This window comes from Myiozetetes cayanensis, unplaced genomic scaffold, assembly GCF_022539395.1.
Source record: "Myiozetetes cayanensis isolate MyiCay16 unplaced genomic scaffold, myiCay2020 scf6-25, whole genome shotgun sequence".
Classification (NCBI taxonomy): Eukaryota; Metazoa; Chordata; class Aves; order Passeriformes; family Tyrannidae; genus Myiozetetes; species Myiozetetes cayanensis.
The window spans coordinates 41019760-41041098 of record NW_026087853.1 but is presented as its reverse complement, the minus strand read 5'-3'; the positions used below and the strand labels follow the sequence as shown (position 1 = coordinate 41041098).

At 37.7% G+C, this 21339-nt stretch overlaps 1 protein-coding gene across 8 annotated transcripts in view; it reads right to left on the bottom strand.

The window, feature by feature from the left end:
* The window catches only part of LRRC4C (leucine rich repeat containing 4C), a 498507-nt gene extending 480144 nt beyond the window's left edge, over window positions 1-18363 (bottom strand). For 4 of the 8 annotated variants that reach the window (XM_050337122.1, XM_050337123.1, XM_050337124.1 and 1 more), the window contains exon 1: window positions 17728-18363. The gene's annotated coding sequence lies outside the window, so the exon portion shown is untranslated. The remainder of the gene's footprint in view (window positions 1-17727) is intronic. The other 4 variants (XM_050337118.1, XM_050337125.1, XM_050337127.1 and 1 more) reach the window with 1 other exon arrangement.
* Window positions 18364-21339: the final 2976 nt, after the last annotated feature.

The window sequence follows — 21339 nt, the reverse complement described above, 5'->3', positions numbered from 1 at the left end:
TGTTGCTTCCTGGGTCCACAGCTCTGCCATTGTTCTTTGTCTACAGAGCATAGGGAGGATTTGCCTGTAGCTGAAAACAGAGCAAAGTAGCAAAAGCAGCATAAGCTGAATCTAAAATGGTAACTATGCAAAGACAGCTTATGCACAGTATTCTTTGATTAAATTCCCCATCTCAAGAACTTCTTTAGCTGTTTTCCTCTGATAATGCCAGTGCCATCTGCTGTTATCATTTATCTGGTATCCCTACCTTTTGGGTATGGAAACATCCCTACTCGCATAAAGCATTATGAAATCAATTATGTTCTGTTTATGAAGACATATTTGCTGGAGGGAAGATCACATGGTTACAAGGAAAGTGACTTCAGATAGCAAACCACAAGATACTAGGGAAAAACTAAACCCTACATACAACTTCTTCACATGACTGTCCTTAGCAGCTGGCTGTTTACTCAGTCAAGTTCCAGAAGAAATGCCTGAAATCTCCCCAGAACCAGTCCACAACCAAACTCCCAGGTCTCCCAGCAATAGGTTGGCAGAATGCACAAAACCAAACTGAGCCTCGGAATGTCAGTTTCTGGTAGAATTTGCCATGCTCTAAATAAAGGACCAGAATCTGTGAAGTCACCAGGCACATTCTAGTGGGAATAAGGATGAGTATATTGGTGCATGGATGAGGGCACTGACAGCATTAATACTATCAGTTGTATTTATAGTAGCTCTACAGCCAACTTCTCAATAACAACTCACTAGCTTTCTGTAAAGGACAAATTCGCCTAGGAAGCCTCTGTAGTCCTCATCATTGGAAGTCTTTAAAAAAATAAATTAAGACATCTGCCAAAAGTAATACAAGTACAGCTGATCATTCTGTGGACAGACACCATTCTGACATCCTTCCAAACCCACACAAGGTTGTCCTTTGAACTATCTAATTTTTAGCCTCAAAGTGTGTAGGTCTCTCCCTTCATAAGCTCCATTGCACCAGAAATAATTCTCAACACGAGACATCACTAAATAGGTAAGTAGACAAATCCTAAAAAGTGCACTCAGAAGTTTTTTGTATTTAAGGGTTGTGAATCATCCTACTCCCCCAAACTGCATATCTTTAATTGAGAGAAAAAGCCAACATTGCTATTCAGGGGCAGTTCAGACAATTTTTCCAAAAGAGCAGCTGTAAAGTGGGAACTAAGGTTCACAGGAAGCTAGCAAGCCAACAGAAAGGTGAATGATCTTCTCTATAATTATATATTAGCACCTCAGGACTTGAAAAACAACACCTGGTCAGCTAAAAAAATCAGCCCAGAGAGACAGGGACTACAATTTCCCAACAATGTCAGAGAGCAACCAGAGTCTCATGATCACTTTGTCCATAACTGCAGACATATAAAATGGGGAATGAGAGGGCATAAAGCTAAAATATGATAACAATCTAAACAACAGGGGAACAAAGGCCTGAATTTTTAAAAGCTCAATCCTGATTCAAGTGTCTAAATGTCAGATTATGAATAGTAAACTACTATGCATGCAAGCCTTCTAAACAAATATAGCTATTAATGTCACAATAAGAATCAGTAACCATGGAGGACTTTTCAAAGTGAATTCTGCTTGCTTATGCAAAAAGGGCACATAAGGTCTACGAAAATCCATCTTTGAGATCTCTTGATAACTGCTCTCAAGTCTAAAAGGCTCAAATGTGTCATACAGTTTCAAGCTTAGTACAGCTGTTTTGAGAACACTTCAGTTAACTAGGAATATTAACAAGCTAAACATAATTTCTTAATTCTTTGCAATGATGTATATAATGCCCCAACAGCAAACTACATAGTTTATAATGAATTCATGTATTGAAAATCACTTGCAATCACCTTCCTCCAAACTATAGAAGAAATTTAAGGAAAGTAGATATTTTTCTCTACCACAAACTAACAGGATGACCTATGCGAAAATACTTTCACAAATGCAATGTTCTCCCAGAAACATAGGGAAAAGAGCTTTGCATTTGCAGTAGCTATCTAGTTACATTATGATTTCTAATTTTATGTGTCATACACATGAAATACATAAGTAAGATAATGTCTCATTACGGCAGGTAGATTCAATACTGAGAGGCAGAGGGCCAAACGTGTGCTTTCTTTTCCTAACATATGGCCCAATTACCACATGGGCTGCTATGCAGCAACCCTTTTATCAATTAGCACAAATAGTCACCAGAGCTGTGCTCAAGTATCTGATTACATATCTTCCCAGAGCTGTCTGCATAATAAAGTAAAATATACTCAATCAAGTACTGGAATCTCTTATTTATTACACATCTCATGCTTGGCTATCTAATAAACATTAGAAGACCCATGACAATTGTGTTATGCCCAGTAAGCTGCCTTTGTTTCATTTTTCTTTACAGAACAGCCCTCACTAACAATTTGTATGATCAAAAAAAAAAATTAAAGGCCTAGTAAGATTCAGTAATGCAACTTGTGGGACATGTTACTTGCATTGCAAATACTGCATATCCATAAATCCAAAGCTCAACATACTTGATTTTCCTAAGGTTCATGGAAGTTCTTAGTTTTTGCAGCTTCCAGCACCTTCAGTAGGGTGATCGTGCTGCCTCATCTTGATTTCATATCCACACCTGTACTGCCTTGCCTTACCAGAGATGAAAAGCTTTATATGGTTGGACTTGATATAAAAGCTTGATATGGTTGGAAAAGATATATATTCTACAACTCTTAATGATTCTATGATAGCACTCCCATAGGGTATATGGTAATGGAAACCACATCTGAAAGCTTCAAGCAAAACTTCAGCAGAAGTCATAACTCAATCAAAAGGGTCATGCCTCTATCTGGTACTTGTCATTAGGAACCCAAACACTCACAAATTGTGCAATATAAATGAAGAAGCAGTTATTTACTTCCCCGCAACCAAGGGACAAACAGATAGCCTCTAATGCATTTAATTAGTCAATATCTGTAAGCACTTTGATGATAAAAAGCGATGTCATGTGCCAAGTATTACTATTGGGTAACCAGCAGCTCAAAAGCATGTTGCCAAAGTACAACAATAAGCTTGTCCTTTTAAACCTGTTCATAATAATTATGGCTGTTAACAGCAGATATTGTTCAGCTGAATGAACATGGTGAGACTTTAACAAACAGCTCTCATCAGTCTGACATTCTTACAAACATCCCTTGCTAAATGTCAAGTGAGATTTCCAGAGGGAAAGAAAAATGCCTTTCTTCCCAGAAAAGGACAAAGTTTACACAGATAAGAAAAGAAAGTGAGACAGAAGTGGAAGCAAATAACTGTTTTCAAAAAAAGCTCTAAAATTACTGTCAACTATACAAATTATTAATAAGTGTCCGGTTCTAAGCAGGAGAAAGAATCAGTTACAATGCTGCAAATTGCATCTTTTGGACACTGGTATTACTCTCTTTATAGCTAAAGAAGGAACCAAGAAAACAGTAATTATTATTTTTCTACTTCACGCCTCTGTTCTAGTCCTTTGAAGAGTTATATGGAAGTAGCTTGCCATGTGTTAAACTGTCCATTCATTCTTTAACATCCTAAACAAAAAATACCTTTACTTGTGGCACAGAGTACAGCATGGCACATTTCATATGCAGATGGATTTTTCTGAAGGATCATTTGTAATATCTTGTTAATTGAAAGAGTCAACAGTGCACAGGGCTTCAAGCCCACTGAATACACTGTCTAAGATGCTCTCTCATATGAAAACCTAGTGGAGGAGTGAGTGTTAGCTTACAGCAAGATGCTCTAGAAGTGTTACCCCAACAAGAACACACAAAAATTACCAATATTTCAGTATTATTTTCTGTTTGGAAAGTGACCATTTACTGTTTTTTATAACAAAGATGCAGAGAGAAATATTATGAAATGGTTATAACATGTTTTAAAAATATAAACCTCTAGTATGCCTTACTATGAACACCCATCCTCCCCATGTGTATATTAGAATTCAGATCACTTCCATCATCTGATTATCTTATTACCAGTAACAGATGTATTACAGTCCTCTATGTATATGGGTTTGATTTGTGCTACGGTCTTTCACTTACATGTAGTCTTATTTAATGAGCTGCCACAAGGAGTAATGTTTTCAGAAAAGCAAAGACTGCTGGTTCCCAAAGAAATTTTGATGGTTGGAAAGAACTCTGGAAGAAGAACACCCCTATTTCCATGATTTTTTTCAAGATAGTCCTGAAAGGACTACTCTTACTCCAAGCTTAGAAAACTTCATGGACACTTCCATTTAACAGATGTAGATTTCTTTCTCATTTATTTATTTATTTTTAATGCTTTGAAATAAAAAAGAGACCACTTTGTATTTCCAGGTTGAATCTAAAATTAATCATGCATACACACTTAAAGTAGTGAGGTTTTTTTCCCCACTGATGGATTCATAAGTATTAATGACTTATGAAATCACTTAGCCCATCTGTAAATCAAGCCACTGAATTTCCTATTGCAAGACTAGTTCTACATGGCAAGCCAAGAGTAAGATTTGTAGTTCAAGAGTCAAGTGGATTAACACAAAAATGGAAACAGTTATTCCAATTCACCACAAACTCTGTTATACTGCTAGTGAGATACACTTTAGATTTGTGATCACTTTCCAAACCATTAGAATCTAGACATGACTGGTCTCCTGATTAAAAAAATGGGCTTAATTTTTACACTCATGACTTCTATTTGGGTCAGTTTCAAATTGAGATAAAGAAAATTTCAATATTTTGCAGCTGTGGAATTTGCACAAGTTTTAGCTCTTGGTCAGAGCACTTTGCTAAAGAGGTTTCATTTAGGATAGAACACAAGATTTTAGGTCTTCCAGCTTTAAGACCTTATGACTTAAGAAGTACCTTAAAATATGACCCAGGTAAAAGTAACGTGATTATACACACCTCAGTCTACATGAAACACAAAACAAGAGTTCTGAACATTTGGTACTTGTCTCAATGGGGTTTTACTCTGATTCCTGAGGATAACTCTAACCCTACCAGCTATTCTAGTGTATAAACAGCCAAATAGTCTCTCTCTTTCAAGGGGAAATACTGATCATCTAGAAATTCAAGAAGCACTTGGTAGACCTAAAGTACTGCCATTTACCTTCTGACACTTCACATCAACCAAATCCAACCTGGCAAAAGAACCCTGTGGTAGAGAAAAAAGTGCAGAAAAAAAAAATATAAAGGGGACAGGTACAGGGCATCTGTGCCCTTCCATCTAGGAAAGAAATGGATTTTATAAAACTTCAGTTGTTCCAAGTGGAGATAACCATTATTCATGATAGTTACAAGATTGTTTTAGTCTCCATCAAACCAAGTACCTTAAACAGCAACCTCTGCATCTCTAACAGACAGGGCAGAGGTGGCTCAGTCACTAGTGGTTACATTAGCCAGCCCAGTTCCACATAAATAAACAAAATGATCAGCCAGAGTGATCAAAACTAATATAACACAAACAGAAGCCTCATAACACTTTCTCTAAACATTCAGGCCTTCTCTTTTTTGGTTGATCAGTGTCTGAAGTAAGCTTAGATCATTGTTCTACTGCTCAGTTCCTTCCCTACTCAGTGAACTGATTGAGCAAAGGTACTGTCATCAACATCTCTTCTTAATGCAGTACTTAATACCCCCTAAACTTCAGCTAGCTTTTGATATCAAAAGTGGGCAAAAAATAAATTATATTTCTATATAAGAGAAGATATAGAAAAGGGATGGGGGAGACTGGGAGAGGTAATAAGTGCATTTTACCTAATTTTTATTGAATTTACGTGCTTGCCTGTAAGCCCACTAAGCCACAACAAAACACACAGCTAATGAAATAATGAGTTGTTGGCACCACCACCATATATTTCTTTACCAGCTGCTTTAACAAGCTAAGCCAGGCAAGGGTCATGGCTCTCTGCAGGAGCCAGGCTTGGTATGACCTCAGAGCAGTCCCTTAACACCGCCTCCCCACCCCCCGTTGTCCCCCCTCCTGTTGCATTTAGGCAAGAGAAAACAGCTGAACTGGTGTTTCAGAAGCCCTGCTGGTGACTCTGTGTTCCCAAGGCTCACACTCCACCATGATAAATTGAATTCAGAAATGGCACTTCTTTAAGACCTTATGGTCTGCTTGAAGGTGTCTCTGCCCATAGCAGGGTGTTGGAATTAGATGATCTTCAAGGTCCCCTTCCAACCCAAATGATTGTATGATTGATTGATTCTATGATTCATGCAGTTCCAGGTCATGAAGAAAACAAACCGATTTTTAAATTTTCTACTTTCAGTCACAATAAAACGCAGTAAGATGTGAGAAAAAGAAAAAAAAAGGGAGAAAATGGAAAATATTAAAAGATTTGAAGTAGAGATAGGGCTCACTTAAATGGTCTTTTAATGCTGGGCTTGAGATACAGCGTTCATAAAAGATTTGCAGAGGAAACACACTTCTATGGGAGAGGAGGCAAATGGCTATGGTTAGGAAAACGTGCAACAGATGTTTGGAGACAAGGCAGGGCAGGGAACAGTGGTTCCAACTCGAGTTTAAACTTGACCTTCTTTTCACAGACTCAAGTAAAAGCAAAAAGGTCATTTAAAAAGCTTCTAATATTTGTTCACCTCACAAGTACAAGAGGTTTTATTGTTTTGGACAGAAAATCAGCTTCTGTTGTAGCAGAAGTGATTATGACAGAAGCACTTGAACCTTCTGAAGAAGTAGCTCTCTGTATGTGTATTGTATATATTACATACACAATTTCTAGCTGTATACATAAGAACTGGAATGCATTTTTAAATAAATACTTTGCTACTCTGAATAAAGTCTGAAAAAGTTGACATCATGCACTGTTGAGAGAGTTTATGTAGAGGATGGTAGGGACTGCCTCGAACTCAATGCTTCATCTTATTCAGATTTAGAATTTTTTTTACTTTATGTTTAAACTTTCCTGGGCCTGGACAAGAGGAAAACTACATACATCCTAATGAATGCCTACCCTTTGTTTCAATTTTGCCTCTGCCATGTCCAAGAACTGAAAACTTTAAGCCCTGCATAGTTCCATCACCTCTTACCAATTTTTAAGTTCTTAATGCATTAATTTCCAAAAGCAGGAGTCAAAGTCACCATCTTTGTACACCTTTCTTCCCCACTTTGCACACCCAAAAAATCCTCTGCTGATTACAATGCTGTGATATTAGTTTTACCTAATATAGATGAAGTCTCAAATATAGAAACAATTTTAACAGCAAGTTCAGGTAACACTTTAAACAAATCTTCTATACCACAACAGGTGTGATAACGTAAAATGTTACACTATTTTTCTATACTTCAACTCTAGATAAAATCCTAAATTCAAATATATTTGCTCTGTAAGGGAACACATATTAAGGCAGGTGGGTGTGAAAATCTGTTTTTTAACCATAGTTTCCTGGTTTTGGATCCTCCAATCAAGTTCAATAGAAAATTACCCCCAAACATTAAATGTTATGGGATAGTTCAACAAGTACAACAGAAATACGCTATACTGATGTTTTATTATATTCCATAAATTTAAGAGTGATCCCCATGTAGTCCTATTACTTTTTGATGGAAGCCTATAATATTCATATTCATTAAATGCCATATGGATCATATTTGGGGGGCAGAGATTCCTCTTAATATGTGATTACAGTTTCAGCACCACAGCCTTACCTTCTTTAAAACTCTCGCTACCGGAGTTATTTTACCAAACATTGCAATTAGATCCTTTGCTGGGATAAGCTGACTGGACTGCTGCAGGGTGTCTGAGCCTCAAAGCTGCTGCAAGGTCTGACTATTCTATTTTATCAGTCAGTGTTCTCAGAAAGCAGTGTCTTTCTTCAGGTTTCCCTATGCACCTAAAAGGTAATTAAAGCAGCTCAACACCTGGGTGGGTGATGTAATATTCATCCTTATTGTTCAAACTGATCCCACAGTTCTACTTTTGTTGTTTCTACCCTTGAGGGAAACACAATGAACCTTGCAATTCCAGAGCAGAATCTGTAAGATGACATATTTGCATACGTTGCTGTACAGACTATGGTTGGATCTTCACACCCACTATTGAACCAGGGGCTATGCAAAACAATGGAAAGGAAGACATAGCCTCCAATACAGTAAGTATTCATAGTTGATTCAGTGACTCGACTCTTGCTGAATGCTTCTCAAATTATTCTTGAACTAGCCTTTGTGGAAGAGAATGAGTCAGAAGTTGCTTATGTATTTCATTTCCATACTTACCGGCATAGGGCACGCAAACAACTAAAGAAAAAGAATTAACAACAGCAATGTTTAGAATCAAAACCACTGTTGATAGTCTAGTTCCTCCTTACACCCTAAAATGACACAAAAGCTGCCCATTATCCTGACATGGTGATCCATTTTTACTGCCCTCTCACCCTTTCAATATGAAATACCAATTGCATCAGTTCTAGACAGGGCTCGTTGCACATAGTTCAAAGGTAGGCATCTCCAACATGATCCATTTCCCCATCTGTCCTGCACTACTGAAGTGTAGTTTTAAGCCTATTCATCCAATGAACATAATGTAAAAGGCAGCAGCAAGGCAATACTAGTGTTCTGACCCTCACTCCTGCTTGTGGAGGAGCAGCTTAATAAAAACTTTTTGGCTTTAAAGATCACAGGCAACAAAACACCAAATATCTGAACCACAGCTTTGACCCTTACAACATTGTATTGATTGTGCATCCTATTTTGTTCCAGTTCTGCCAATTTAAATTGCATAATCTCTAAAAGGAGGTATCACTTTGTCTCACAAAATGACTGCATTTTAACAGCCATTCAACAAAAAAATCCAAAAAATTACTGCTTGCTGAGTACCTGCAAGTAGAAATTGAAAGTCCAAGCAAGTAAAAGTATTTCTTCATCTTATGAAGCTCAGGGCATCATATATATAATGAAATGCCATTAAAGATATTTGTTACTGCAATACAGAGAAAGCAAGTTAATCAGAAATAGCAGAAGTGTCAGAAGTACACAAGGTGGTGACATGAAAGCTTCTCATTTTTGTCCTGAGGGGTAGTAGCCATGCACTAGGGGAACAATTTACCAGCTTAATGCAATAGCTCAATAACAGTTTTAGTAGTCTATACAGTATATAAATCTATACACTCTTTACCCTACAGGAAAACTGGTCATAGAGAAAGCAAAAACCAAGTAAGACAGATCACAAAGTAGCTGCATATGGTTATAGTAGATCAAATATAAGACTGTTGTTCTGACCATACCTACCTGAACTTTGTTAATGTCAACAGCCTGCTCCCTCTAGAAGAGCCAGAGCACTTCCCTACATTTAAATGCACAACATAATCCCATTGCTATTCAGAATTAGTATGTCTAATGAATAGGGTAAAAAGAGCATTGATTAGGTATATTATTTTCTTTCATCTACATAAACAATGGAATTCAACAAAGACTTCCCAGACAAAAGCAAGGACAAAACCCATTAGTTTCATCTCATATCACCCACACATCAACTCCTCCTCAATAGCCTCAAGTCTTAAAAATAAAATTGAGGCTCTAGAGAACTGAAAAAAACCCCAAATCAACAGGTCAAGGAGCAGACCTTGAGATGAGATGTTTAAAAAAAACCAAAACAATGCAGTATTACACTAGTAGTCTTGCTCAAAACATTTTTAGTGTATGTGTATATTCATAGTTTGTTTTAGAAAAGGAAACAATTAAAGCATTTCTTTTCCTCTGTCATATGAAAAATTCAAACAGAGTATTACAGTTACAAAGGGCATTTACCAGTCCTATTACTAACAATGGTAAAAAGCCCATGTAACCTTAAATTCTTAATGTTTTCTAGTGTCTGTGTTATCCTACTAAAATAAAACAGAACATCAGGGCCTTTTGTAGAAGACAGGCTCCTCTTGCTCCAGTGACCTTTTCTCCACTGCCTCTTGTAGTGCTTACCACTGGGCTTAAATAATTAAAAAAGCCTAAGCCTGATGTGATTGCAGAAATGCACCTATATTTGAAAAGTACTATTTAGACAATAATTTGTAGAACAACTGGAGGCCAAATGTTTATTCTCATAAACTGACATCCTTATTGGAACTACCTACTCATTTCCATTGCCTGAGGGTCTGGACAAGATCATGAAAGCAGCCTTCTAGTACACCAATTACAGTTAAACAATACGGAAAGAAAGGAAGAAAGAATTATCAGCAAAATTCAGAAGTAAAAGCATTTACGTGTTAAAAGCTCAGGTATGGTTTCTGATAAAAAATAGGAGAGGACTCTCACTGTACAATAAATATTAAACTCGGACAAAATAACCTTACAAAATAATTACTTTTGTTACATTTTGAAATATGTGGTATTTTTCAAAATATTCATAGATTTAGAAATATCATGGTTTGCCAAAATGCACTTTCTCCTCCTCTCAAAAATAAAAAAATTCACTTCCACCAGCAAAATAAACATTTATGAATATCAGAGCAGTAGTTTTATCCATCTCTACTTCCTCTGCATCCTCAAGGCCATCACTTTATAACATTCTGCTTCTGAAGTTTCCCTTCCCATATCCAAAAGGGTGAAGAGAAGAGTGGTGTTGGGGAAGAATATTTCCTGTTGATACCACCATAACCATTTCAAATTGGCTCATTCCTAGACAGAGACAAAGATGTAAGTCTATGTCACTGACAAATAAGAGAGGATGAAAAGAGTTAGGCTTCTCCACTGCTAGACCTCAAAAATTTTCTATTACGTTTCAGATAGAAAAAACATTGAAATGTTCATGATTCACAGTATATCTCCGATTTCAAGGGGGAAATTACATAAGTATTTTGGGCAGACATTTTACTGTGTTTCTCCTGTCTTTCTACATTCTGTAAACATGTCTAGTAGGAACATACATATCCTTATATGTTAGACAGGTGTGGGACTTCTCTATTCATCTAAATGAAAAAGATCTTGCATCTCCGCCCACTTCAGAAAAAGAATATAATAAGAATTAAGGCAGATTAGGAGACTCTTTTAGTCAGTTTAAGACCCTTAAGTACACATTCCCAAGCCAAGTATTTATAATACAAGAAGTCTCCTAGTTACCTCTCTCAACTGTCACTGTTTTCAGTATTGCATAAAGCTGCTTAAACTATAAAGCTGATTGTCAAGGGAATCCCAGTCTGAAGGGATCTTTTTCGGCCTGAAAGGGTTGTGACTTCTGTAAAAGGAGGGCATCAGGTTACTGTAGCAAGCCCTGACTATCATTGACAATGGAGGAAAAGGAAAGCTAACAAGTCAGGCTATACTGTCTCTCCCCTACCCCTCATCTAAATCGCAGGGTAGTTGCAAGGCAGGACAGAGCCAAGGAAGGCTAGGGCAATCCTTGCTCCCTGAGGCCTCTTTGCTCTGCAGTAAATAGCACAGATACTCTCCCACAGATCACAGGAAAACAAGAGGTGCTTCTGAGCAGCACTGCCATACACAGCCCACTCCACTGCAAGCATCCACTGAAACTTCAGTGGCAAAAACCCTATGTGGATCAGGTGTGACGTGAAACTTGGAGAAAGAAAAGTATCCACCGCCTGACAGCCAGGTTACATTAATCCAACCATACACTAACTCAGTCAATTCCTCTGCATATTCTAGAGCTAATAATATAAAGAAATTCATTATTTTTTTAGTCACTAAAGATCATCATAGTTTACAGTTTTGGCTTACATTTTTCACTGGAAGACACAGGTGATTATATAGACTGTGGTAATTTTTAAGGTCTAACTCATGAACCCCAGAAATTATACTTTCCTTTCCAGGAATTAAAATACTTACCCATTCAGTTATATTATTTCATAATTTATGATTCAAATTTTCAATGTATTAGTCACTTTTTTTGAATCTTATCTCTAAGGTTCTTCCATACCTACACATTAAGTTACCTCTTCTGCATGTGTTTGTTTGTTTCAGGTTTCCTGAATTCAACCGATCCTAGCATTAACTATTGTTAACCTACCACTACCAGAATTCTTCCCAAAACCCTATCTAATCTCAGTTTGACCTCATTAGCTCATGCCCATAAAAATTTCCAACCACACAAAGCATCTTGTTTTTCTGGGTCTGCACTCTTCTCTAGTTCATACACTCCTTTCACCCAAATGTGTTCCAAATTGTATCTCTCTGATCATTTGTTTTCAGAACTAGACTGTAACTACCCCAGTCCAAGGTTTAAGTTTTCAAACCTTTTTCCAAGAGATCTCCAACTCCTTTATGGAGTTTTGATAATGCCACTCCTGTTATTAGCCTTGCTATATCTATAAATTCCCATTCAAAATAAAAATGTGGACTTGAATCCTAAGTGTTATTTCTGAAACACATGCTTGAAATGCTTAAAAAGAACATTCTACAACCCATTTTCCCCCACTCAAACTGCTAAAATACACTTTGGCTGCATGCAAAATTAAAATTTTCTTCCACATGCAGTGTGTGTGATGCAGTCACTGCCTATACTTTCACAAGAATATGAAGCTACTTTTTATCTTTGTGGTAATCACTGTACTGTTTTTCCTTCTTTCTTTGATTTCATCCATTCCACCCTTTTCTCTCCAGTTTCTACTACTGAATTTTCTGCTTTCCAGAAGCAAGCTACTCTTGAAGCATAAGTAGGTAGATCATTTAGCTTCGAAGTGCATATTTTTTTCCTGAAATAACTGAGGGTATAGTGAAGATTTAAAGGTTTACGTGAAATGCACAATTATTGTGAGTGGCGCCCGAGAACACAAAAAATAGGTTGAAATAAATGCAGCCGCAGTGTGAGAGCCTCTGTAGAAAGGCCTAATCTCAGAACATTCACTTTCTTTGTTCCTTCAACTAGAAGCTATTAGTGAAGCTTTCAACAATGTTTAAATGATGAACAGTAAGGGGGGAGATGGAAATCACAGAGAAGTGCCATCCCTAGGTTTACCTAATAATACCAAAATGCCTTACTAGTTGAATAAGCTGGTGAACCACAACATTTCTAGGGCAGAAGTGTTGCTTTTCTTTCTCATTTGCCAATTTATTCCTGGGACAGCAGAAAAGACAGTAAAGATTATATACTGATAAACAAATTCAAAAAAGCAAGCCAAGATTCTACAACAAATAAGCGCACTGCTTGATTGCCCCGTGCATTTTCTCCTACAAATAAACAAGAGAAAGGAGAGGGGGAGGCTTTCTTGCTCCCACAGGGAGTTAAATGAAATTAAGTAAACATTTCCAAAAAAAATTACTGTCCTTCCACCTCTGCCTGTACCTTTACTTCACACCAAATCAGCAATTTCAGAGAAGCTAAGCTAAGAATGATATAATCCTGTTCTTACTCTTGTAAACAGGACAAATAACAGGACTGGATCTGACTCTCTAATTACTAGTACGTGCTGGACTTCATGAGCCCTTGACAAATTTAACCCAGCAAAACAACATCTTAAATTATCAAAGAGGTTAGAATGGGCCTCATGGAAAATTTCCCGGTCACAGTTTGCAAGCTCAAAGATATGTCAAAAATGCTGCAACAGAAGCCCTTCATGTCTGCAGTTATGAGCTTCATTTAAACATACTTAAGTTTTAAACATTTGTTAGCCTTTTCAATGCACAAAATACAGACAATACTCACCATTGATGGTCAACTAAGTAAAGAAACTTCAGCATATTACACAATAATTGTTGTCTGTACGAAATGTTTATTCAGTATACACTGGAAAGAGACCTAGATTTCTTGGTACAATTCTGCCTCTGCAGTATATGTTCTGAGAAGGAAAGTGTCCAGGTTCTTAAGAAATCTCTGCCCACCACCCTCCTCCAGGATCAATAGGATTCTACCTTACATAACCACTCTAAGTTTGGCAGCAAGCATTCTTACATGGCAGCATCTTGCAGATTCTGAGCACACAGACACAGTAAGTTTCCTCCTTTGCAGTATGAAATGGCTGTACAGAACTCAGCATACCACTGGGTCATTTCAATCTTAACTTTGAGAACTTCATCACTGTCAATAGCCTCTAGAAGCAAATACCTGCTCATGTATACCATGCTCTGAACACTCTTTTGGACCATTATTCCTGGAAGCTACAAGGTCTAAATAAATTTTTTTTTTTAATTGGTTTTAAACTCAAAACTCTGAAGCAGTATATTATCTACCATGTTTGGTAGCCTGGAATTTTGCACTCCTTTTATCCTAAACTTTATCCTTTGACACAGAATCAGATGAAATGAGAAGGAAAGCAATACAAGAAAAGTGTCATTTACTGCAGTCAACTAACTTGTCTCTTGAAAAGATATATTTGTAACTTCATTTCTTTTCCTCAAATGGTAAAAAGTCAATTTTACTTATTATTAATTCTCTGAAAGATTTAAGAGCCTTAACTCCACGTACATGAATTTAAAGCAATCATACTATTTGTCAAAGCAATCATAAGCAATGTGTGTTTACTGATAAACTATTCTTTTCTTCCTCATTATTACAAAACCAGGCCTAGTGTCATTCAGTAGTGTAAGATAATGTTGCAGACCAACACAATGAGTCAGCAATCAAAATGACATGTTCTGCAATCCCACAGAGCTTGTTCTTTTGGTTTAAGTCATGGAATTGTTGGTGCATCTCCTGTCTCCCATCCTCCCCTTGCTTGCATGCCACTACACTGCTCCAAGATTTACTTACCAGTTGTCAGCCCAGCTTGTTTCAGAAAGAAGAAGGAATTCATGTGTAAAATACCCTGGGTCTTAGAAACATAGAAACATGTGCTGGAGAAGGTTAGTGCCTGGTTGGTTGACTTCAGCAACAAGGAAAGGAAGATGCTCAATTAACTGGAACTGAGAAAGAAATTTCGGTTTTCTATATCTTCCACTTCTTCTTAAAAGAACGTTTAGACAATTCAGATCATAAGAATGTCATTGTACCCATATTCCTACTGAGAGACTTTACCTACAATACACTCCTAGACTTGTGCAGGCCTTCCCTTCATATTTCAGCAAGATACACGAGTACTGGATTGAGCTCATATAAGCAACCAAATAGCACAGAGGAGAAAGCAATTTCCACAATAGGTGAGACTGAAGGCATATGGGGCATTACACTATGAAATGCTATTGAAATTGAAGGACCAGTAAGATGAAACTTTTAACAGCTTTTTTTTTTTTACATTCTTTTAACAGTTTAACTATTGGGGTTTTTCCTTAAAAGAAAACAAACAAAAAGCAACAAAACCACAAAGAAAAAAAACAACAACAAAAACAACAAACAAACAACAAAAAAACCCCACAGTCCAACTGGTGCTAAAGCCTGTTCCCACACAAAACCTGCTAACACTGAGTATTCAGTTCCATTCTTACCATAAAAATAGTGGTATTAGAAACCAAAACTGATCCTGCGATAACATGTTATCTGATACACAATGTCATGTACAAGATGGACAAACAAAGCCAAAGAAATTGCAAATGTGACAGTTAAATTAGGAAATCAGAACTGAAATCAAGGAAAAATTCTAAGCAAAGTCTAATAAACCAACAAAACTAGGGGAGCAGGGGGAGAGAAGCACCAAGTTTCCTTTTCAGTGAATCTGTTAAAATGCCGAATAACCACATTTGTTTTAGTCTGCAATATATAAGGAGATAATACTACCTGCAAAGCCAGAGAAAGATGATTAATAATATTATCTGGACACCATAACGAGAGTGGTGACATAGTTTTCCAGCATACAGGTGACTGCCCTCCTACTTGGTTTAGGGCAACACTTCTAAAATTATATTTCACACATCAGAATACATAGAAATACTAGTGGAGCAAATGTGTTGTCTTTTTCACAAGAACATGAAAGTTTCATCTCCAGGCAGAACATTTCTCCCATGCTTTCATCCAGTCAACATCTCTGCTTTGATGGTCTCATTCCATACTTCAATTCTAAAACCAGGGTAAGGCTCTAAAAATCATGTGTTGTCATTTCTTCACACACACACACTTTTTTTTCTTTTTAGCCTTTATTACACACAGATTGTTCCCCATAGTTAAAAGAGAGCATAGTTCATTGCCTGATGAAAGAGATTCCTGTGCTACATGCAGTGGGGGCTTGAGGAAAGTACAGTGAAGGAAAACTATGGCAAACTGCACCCTGCCCAGAAAGATTTGCTTGTCATAATCATAATACAGTAAATGCACATGCAACACAGACATCACTTCCAGAAAATGAGGAGAAACACACCTATAACCCTTCTCCTTTCTTCCTTAATTTATCTATAAAGCTATTATGCAAAACCAGTGGGAAATAGAGGGACTGACTGACAGGATGCAATAACAAAGTGATTTGATTACTCTGAAGCAGAGCCTTTTCATTAAGTTTTAAGCTTTACAGCACAGGATCTATTACAAGAAGGGTCATTATACTTCTTTGTACCAAATGGATCATCCTATTTGATGTGTCCTTGGACTTATAAATCTGACGTAATTCCCAATTTCTTTACATACATTACATATGTATACGTACACATAGAAGCCCCTCAGCATCTGGTTATTCAGTAGAACTGTATTTTGATCCACATCTTTTTACACTAAATATCCAGCTAGGTCATATTTCAAAGAGATACCATATCCTTCAATATTAGTAATTTATATTCATGTAATTGAGAAGGCGTGAGTACCTAGTAATTCCATTTGGAGGATGAAGCTCTTTGAAATGTATTTACAGATGGTTTTCTTACCTCATTGGGAATGCTAAGTACTATCAGTGCAGCAATTAAAAAAAACAATCCACAAGAGCTCTGATTCTACTGGAATGCAATAGTATTTTATTTCTATTATTTAACAGAAAGATGGGAAAGGCTACAACAGTCATACTGGTCCTGCAGAAACTGCATTGGTGGAAAGGGGTGCAGGTGGGAGGATAAGTGCCAGGTTTAAACACCGAGTAGCACCAGAGCAATGTGACTGATAGATCTCCAGAAAATCTGGAGTGCCATGAGCCATGCTGAATAAGGCATTTACTTTGGTCACCTGAGGGCTTAGAAGTACCTTCATCCCAAAAATTAATGGTCTACAAGAACTCATTTGTGATTGGCACTTTGTTTTGTATGAGTTACTGTTTGGTCCTACATATTGTATAAATTCTGTAGTCAAAAAAAAGGAAAAGGAAGCTGCATTCAAAAGCATAATGAGAAGCAAACAGATGAACTTCACATAAGTGATGCACAAATCCTAAAATTTCTGTTCGGCTACCTTCTACTTCAGCTAACAGCAGCAGAAGCAGCTTTTTACTTACATATTCATCATTCCAGAGCTGACTGAAATGCAAAGAAAAAACTAGACGAGATTTATGAAAATATGGAGGCTTCCACTGAAGATACTGTATGAGCTACATTTCTTGCCCATTCTAGATACTTTCCACATATTTTTAGCTTGTTTAATAAAAAGACTTCTCTTCCTAGAAATTCTGATACCTTTGAAATGAAAGGAGCTTTCTAGTGCTATTTAATTAACATCTTCCAGAAGCCTTATAGATCATTATTTTGCAAGCATTTTTACTGTGGAAATGACAAGGGGAGAAGGGGGGGGGCATGCAGGGGAAACAGAAAATGAAATGGGAGATACAAATTACAAGAAGACTTCACAAACACTACACACTCCGTATGCACCTAGTACTGTTTTTGCCTTTTCCCCCCCACTTCAAGCAAACAAGAAGGAAACAATCAAGGAAACAGAAGGGGTAGACAACCCCCCCGACTCACCTTTTATACAGTTCCTCTGTAAACTTCTCAAAAAGAAATTTAAATTCCTCTAGCTAGATTTGATTCTTTCAGCTTTTTTCTTTCTCAAGTAACACAGAAGCAAAACAATTAGTTTTCAGAGGTTCCATTTACTGCTCTTCCATCCCCAGCAAAATGCGTCCAGGAGACGATGCCAAAAGTAAGCCCAGAACTCAAAGGCAATTGGAAAAGGGAACGTAGGGGGTTGTTGAAAGACCAGATTGTGAAATTCAGTAGCTTCAGCACAGAAATATCCTACTACACAATATACCTGGCTTCGTGCTCACCAAAAAACTGTAGTGCAAACTGTCAGTAGTAGCCTCCAATAGCTGCTGTGTGTGCTGCAGATGGTATGTCTCACTGTTACCTTCCCAGATGGGTAGAGGATTCAGAGATCAGCAAATCCAGGGGGTCGCCTCCAAACCAGGTGGATTGCCAGCCACTCATTCACTCAGTCCAATTAATCAAGACAAGAACAGCTCAGTCACCGGAGATATCTCCTTCCAGGGTGCACAGGATTATGGCAAGGTTATTAATCTTGCTTTGCTGCATCCCCCCCCCCCTACATTCAGCAGCCTGCACCGAGATGATTGCCAGCTCTGTCTCTGTCCCTGTTCTACTGCATTTTGCTCAGCCCTCTGTTGCTGCAAGTGAAACACAGAGGAGGGAGGAATACTAATAAGGTGGTTAGCTACAGTTTCTTTAAGGCATTCTACATACTGTGTGCGCGTGTGTGCGTACGTGCATGTGTGTGTGCATTTTCCATGGGGCGATCTGGATTTCTTGGCAGCTGAAATAGGACTTGTTTCTACATCAAAGTCTGAATTAATCTGGATTATCACTTAATGAATATCAGAGCTAGCAATTGTATTTTACTTAGGATGAGAGGAGGGTACAAAATGGTCTAGAAGATTAGGACAGCAGTAGTGGTTAGGGGAAGGGGGGTTAGGGGGAAGGAGCAGGGTTTGGTGGTATAGAAACCACACTATACCCAGAAGAGCATATTCAGTTAGAAAATTTGTTTCAAAGCAACTCGTTTTAGTCATGTTTTAAAAGGTCATTCTTATGTCCTGTACCAGTCAGGATTTTCAAATCAGCACTATATTATCCATCTTTAGATTAGACAGCAGTATGCAGAGTCAAGTAAATATTTTTAGAAAAGAAAGGATTTCTGGCAGGAAAAGAAAAATTTAGAATGTCAGTGGAGGCAGACATCCAGCATTGCATTTATGAAGGTGCTCAAAATTCCCTCCTTTACTGAGAATTGCTCTGCTGAAACCCTTCACTTGTGAAATGAGTTTAGAGTTCTCAGTCCAACAACCAAAACAGATTTTCCATGAAATGTCTAAGTAGAGGATCTGCACTGGTGCATGAACCTGGGTATTCTGCTATAGCAAGTAAGCCCTAGCTGTAATTCACTCATGAAATTTGAAAGCAGTCATACTGCCTTTGCTTTCCCACAGGTAATTCAGACCCTCTCCATCAGGTTCAGGATGCAAACACTGCTGTCTCACTTGTCATCCATAATTTCAACTTTTTGCAGCAGATGACACTTCAAATTCCTTCAGGAGACTGGAGACTGAGACTCCTTTAGGAACTGGGAAGCAAAAATAAACTATTCCTCAGAAGCAAATCCAGGATTACTACAGTAAGCTAGAACTATATGGGACTGTTAAGGAATCAGTTCATAGGTCAGAGCAACAAAATACACTTGACAGAGTTCCCAGTAGAAAGAGCTACACGAGATGAGTTTGGTGCTTTATGTAACAGAAAGAGCTACCACAAGTTCTAGCAACCAAAGTGTGATTAACAAGGTGGAAATGCTTGTGGAGTTTTAAATACTCCAGCCATAGGATACTGCATCCGGGCTTCCTTGCCAGCTGACCGTGGTAGTGTTACTGTAGCACAGAGGACTGTAATGTAACACAGCACTGTCCATAAGCACTGTGGCCACAACACTGACACTAACACTGAGTAAAAGTCTTCTACTTTTAAGAAAACCTTGCAGTTTCAACTGTCAGTGAACCTGCAAACCACACAGCATGAGAAGACTGTGGCATCTGGAAAGATAGGGCACTGTAGGAAACAGTTTCAAAAAGTAGAAAACCTGAACTGTTTCATAAATCACACATAGTCACTTGGGCTTTTGTTCACTTTTTCAGCTAAAATTGCTTTATAATTTAAATTAAAATGATTTATTTATATGAAAGTCTACTGAAATAACAGAAGACATTGTAAACGGTAACTGGTTTTCTCTGCTGAAATTATTTTGCTTCTCCACAACCCTATTCCCAACACTGCATGAGACCTTGTGTTGCTGTTTTCTTGACTTATGAACCTTAGGTAGAATTCTTGTTCATCCACAAACATAACTATGCCTATCCACATAGGAACATGAGCAGACACAGTAGATTGGAATGAAGATTCCAAGATCATCTAGCCAGAATTTTGCCTGTGTCGGTCACCATCAGATAAAGGGAAGAAAATGGTGGTATTTCCCAAGTAGACTGTGTCAACCTTTAATTATCTACCACAAGGAGTTGCACAGTCAGAGACAGGAACACTCTATGCACTTTAGTATGCCACTCACAGATTCAGTCTTCTATTATAATCAGCCTGGACTCCTTTCTTCATGCTGAGAAGCCTTGATGTATTTAACTGCCCTTCATATTGACTTTGCTCTATTCACTAGAACACTTGTCACTAACCTTTAACACCTTGTGCAGTGACCAAAATGCCACAGGCATGCCACAAGCTTATAGCACTTCATTGATGCTTTCCTCTTTGAGAGCATATCATCCCAGAGCATGTACTAATGAAGCTAGTGGCATGTTCTGCTTTCTAAGATTGTGGCATGAGTAATTTGGCTACTCTCAGAATATTAACTTCATCAATGACATAGCATTTATAGTTCTAACTAGTCAGTTAAGGTTTTGTAAGGAAGACCTCATGTCTAGACCAAAGACCACTGTGGACAACTTTTTCCACTACCTTTTTATAGGTGCAGTCAGAATCTCTTGAGTACATAAAAAAAAGTTACTCCAAAGCTAATTAAATTTATTCATACATCTAATATTTACAATCTATGGGACTGGAGCAACACCAAAATAATTGAACTGACTTGAATTTTAATTTTAATTTCCGTGACACAGATTACATGTTAAAGGAGAGGAAAAATATTAAGGGTTGTGCAAGAATAAGTTATTGTTAATGGTATCTTCCAAATATGGCTCATCATAATCCCAAAGGTGCAGGCAAGGACTTTTGTCCTAAGTCATCTGTCCTTAAGTAATTTTTAAAGCCATACTACCTGCTAATTACTTTCACATTAATCAAAAGGAAAACACATCCTTTGCACTTCCAGGGGTTTCTTGCTTTTTGATTTTGGTTTTTCCCCCAGGGGGCAGCACGTGCTGCACTTCAGACAAAACATCTCATCACTCCCTGACTACTACAGTCTTACAAGCATCTTTGTTCATGTTTCCACCTTATGCTTAAAACAAAGGCAGGTTACAACAATATAAACTAGGCAGATATACCACTCCCTTCCCACAACTCCCCCTGCTCCCCCCAAAGAAAAACCAAACAAAAAAA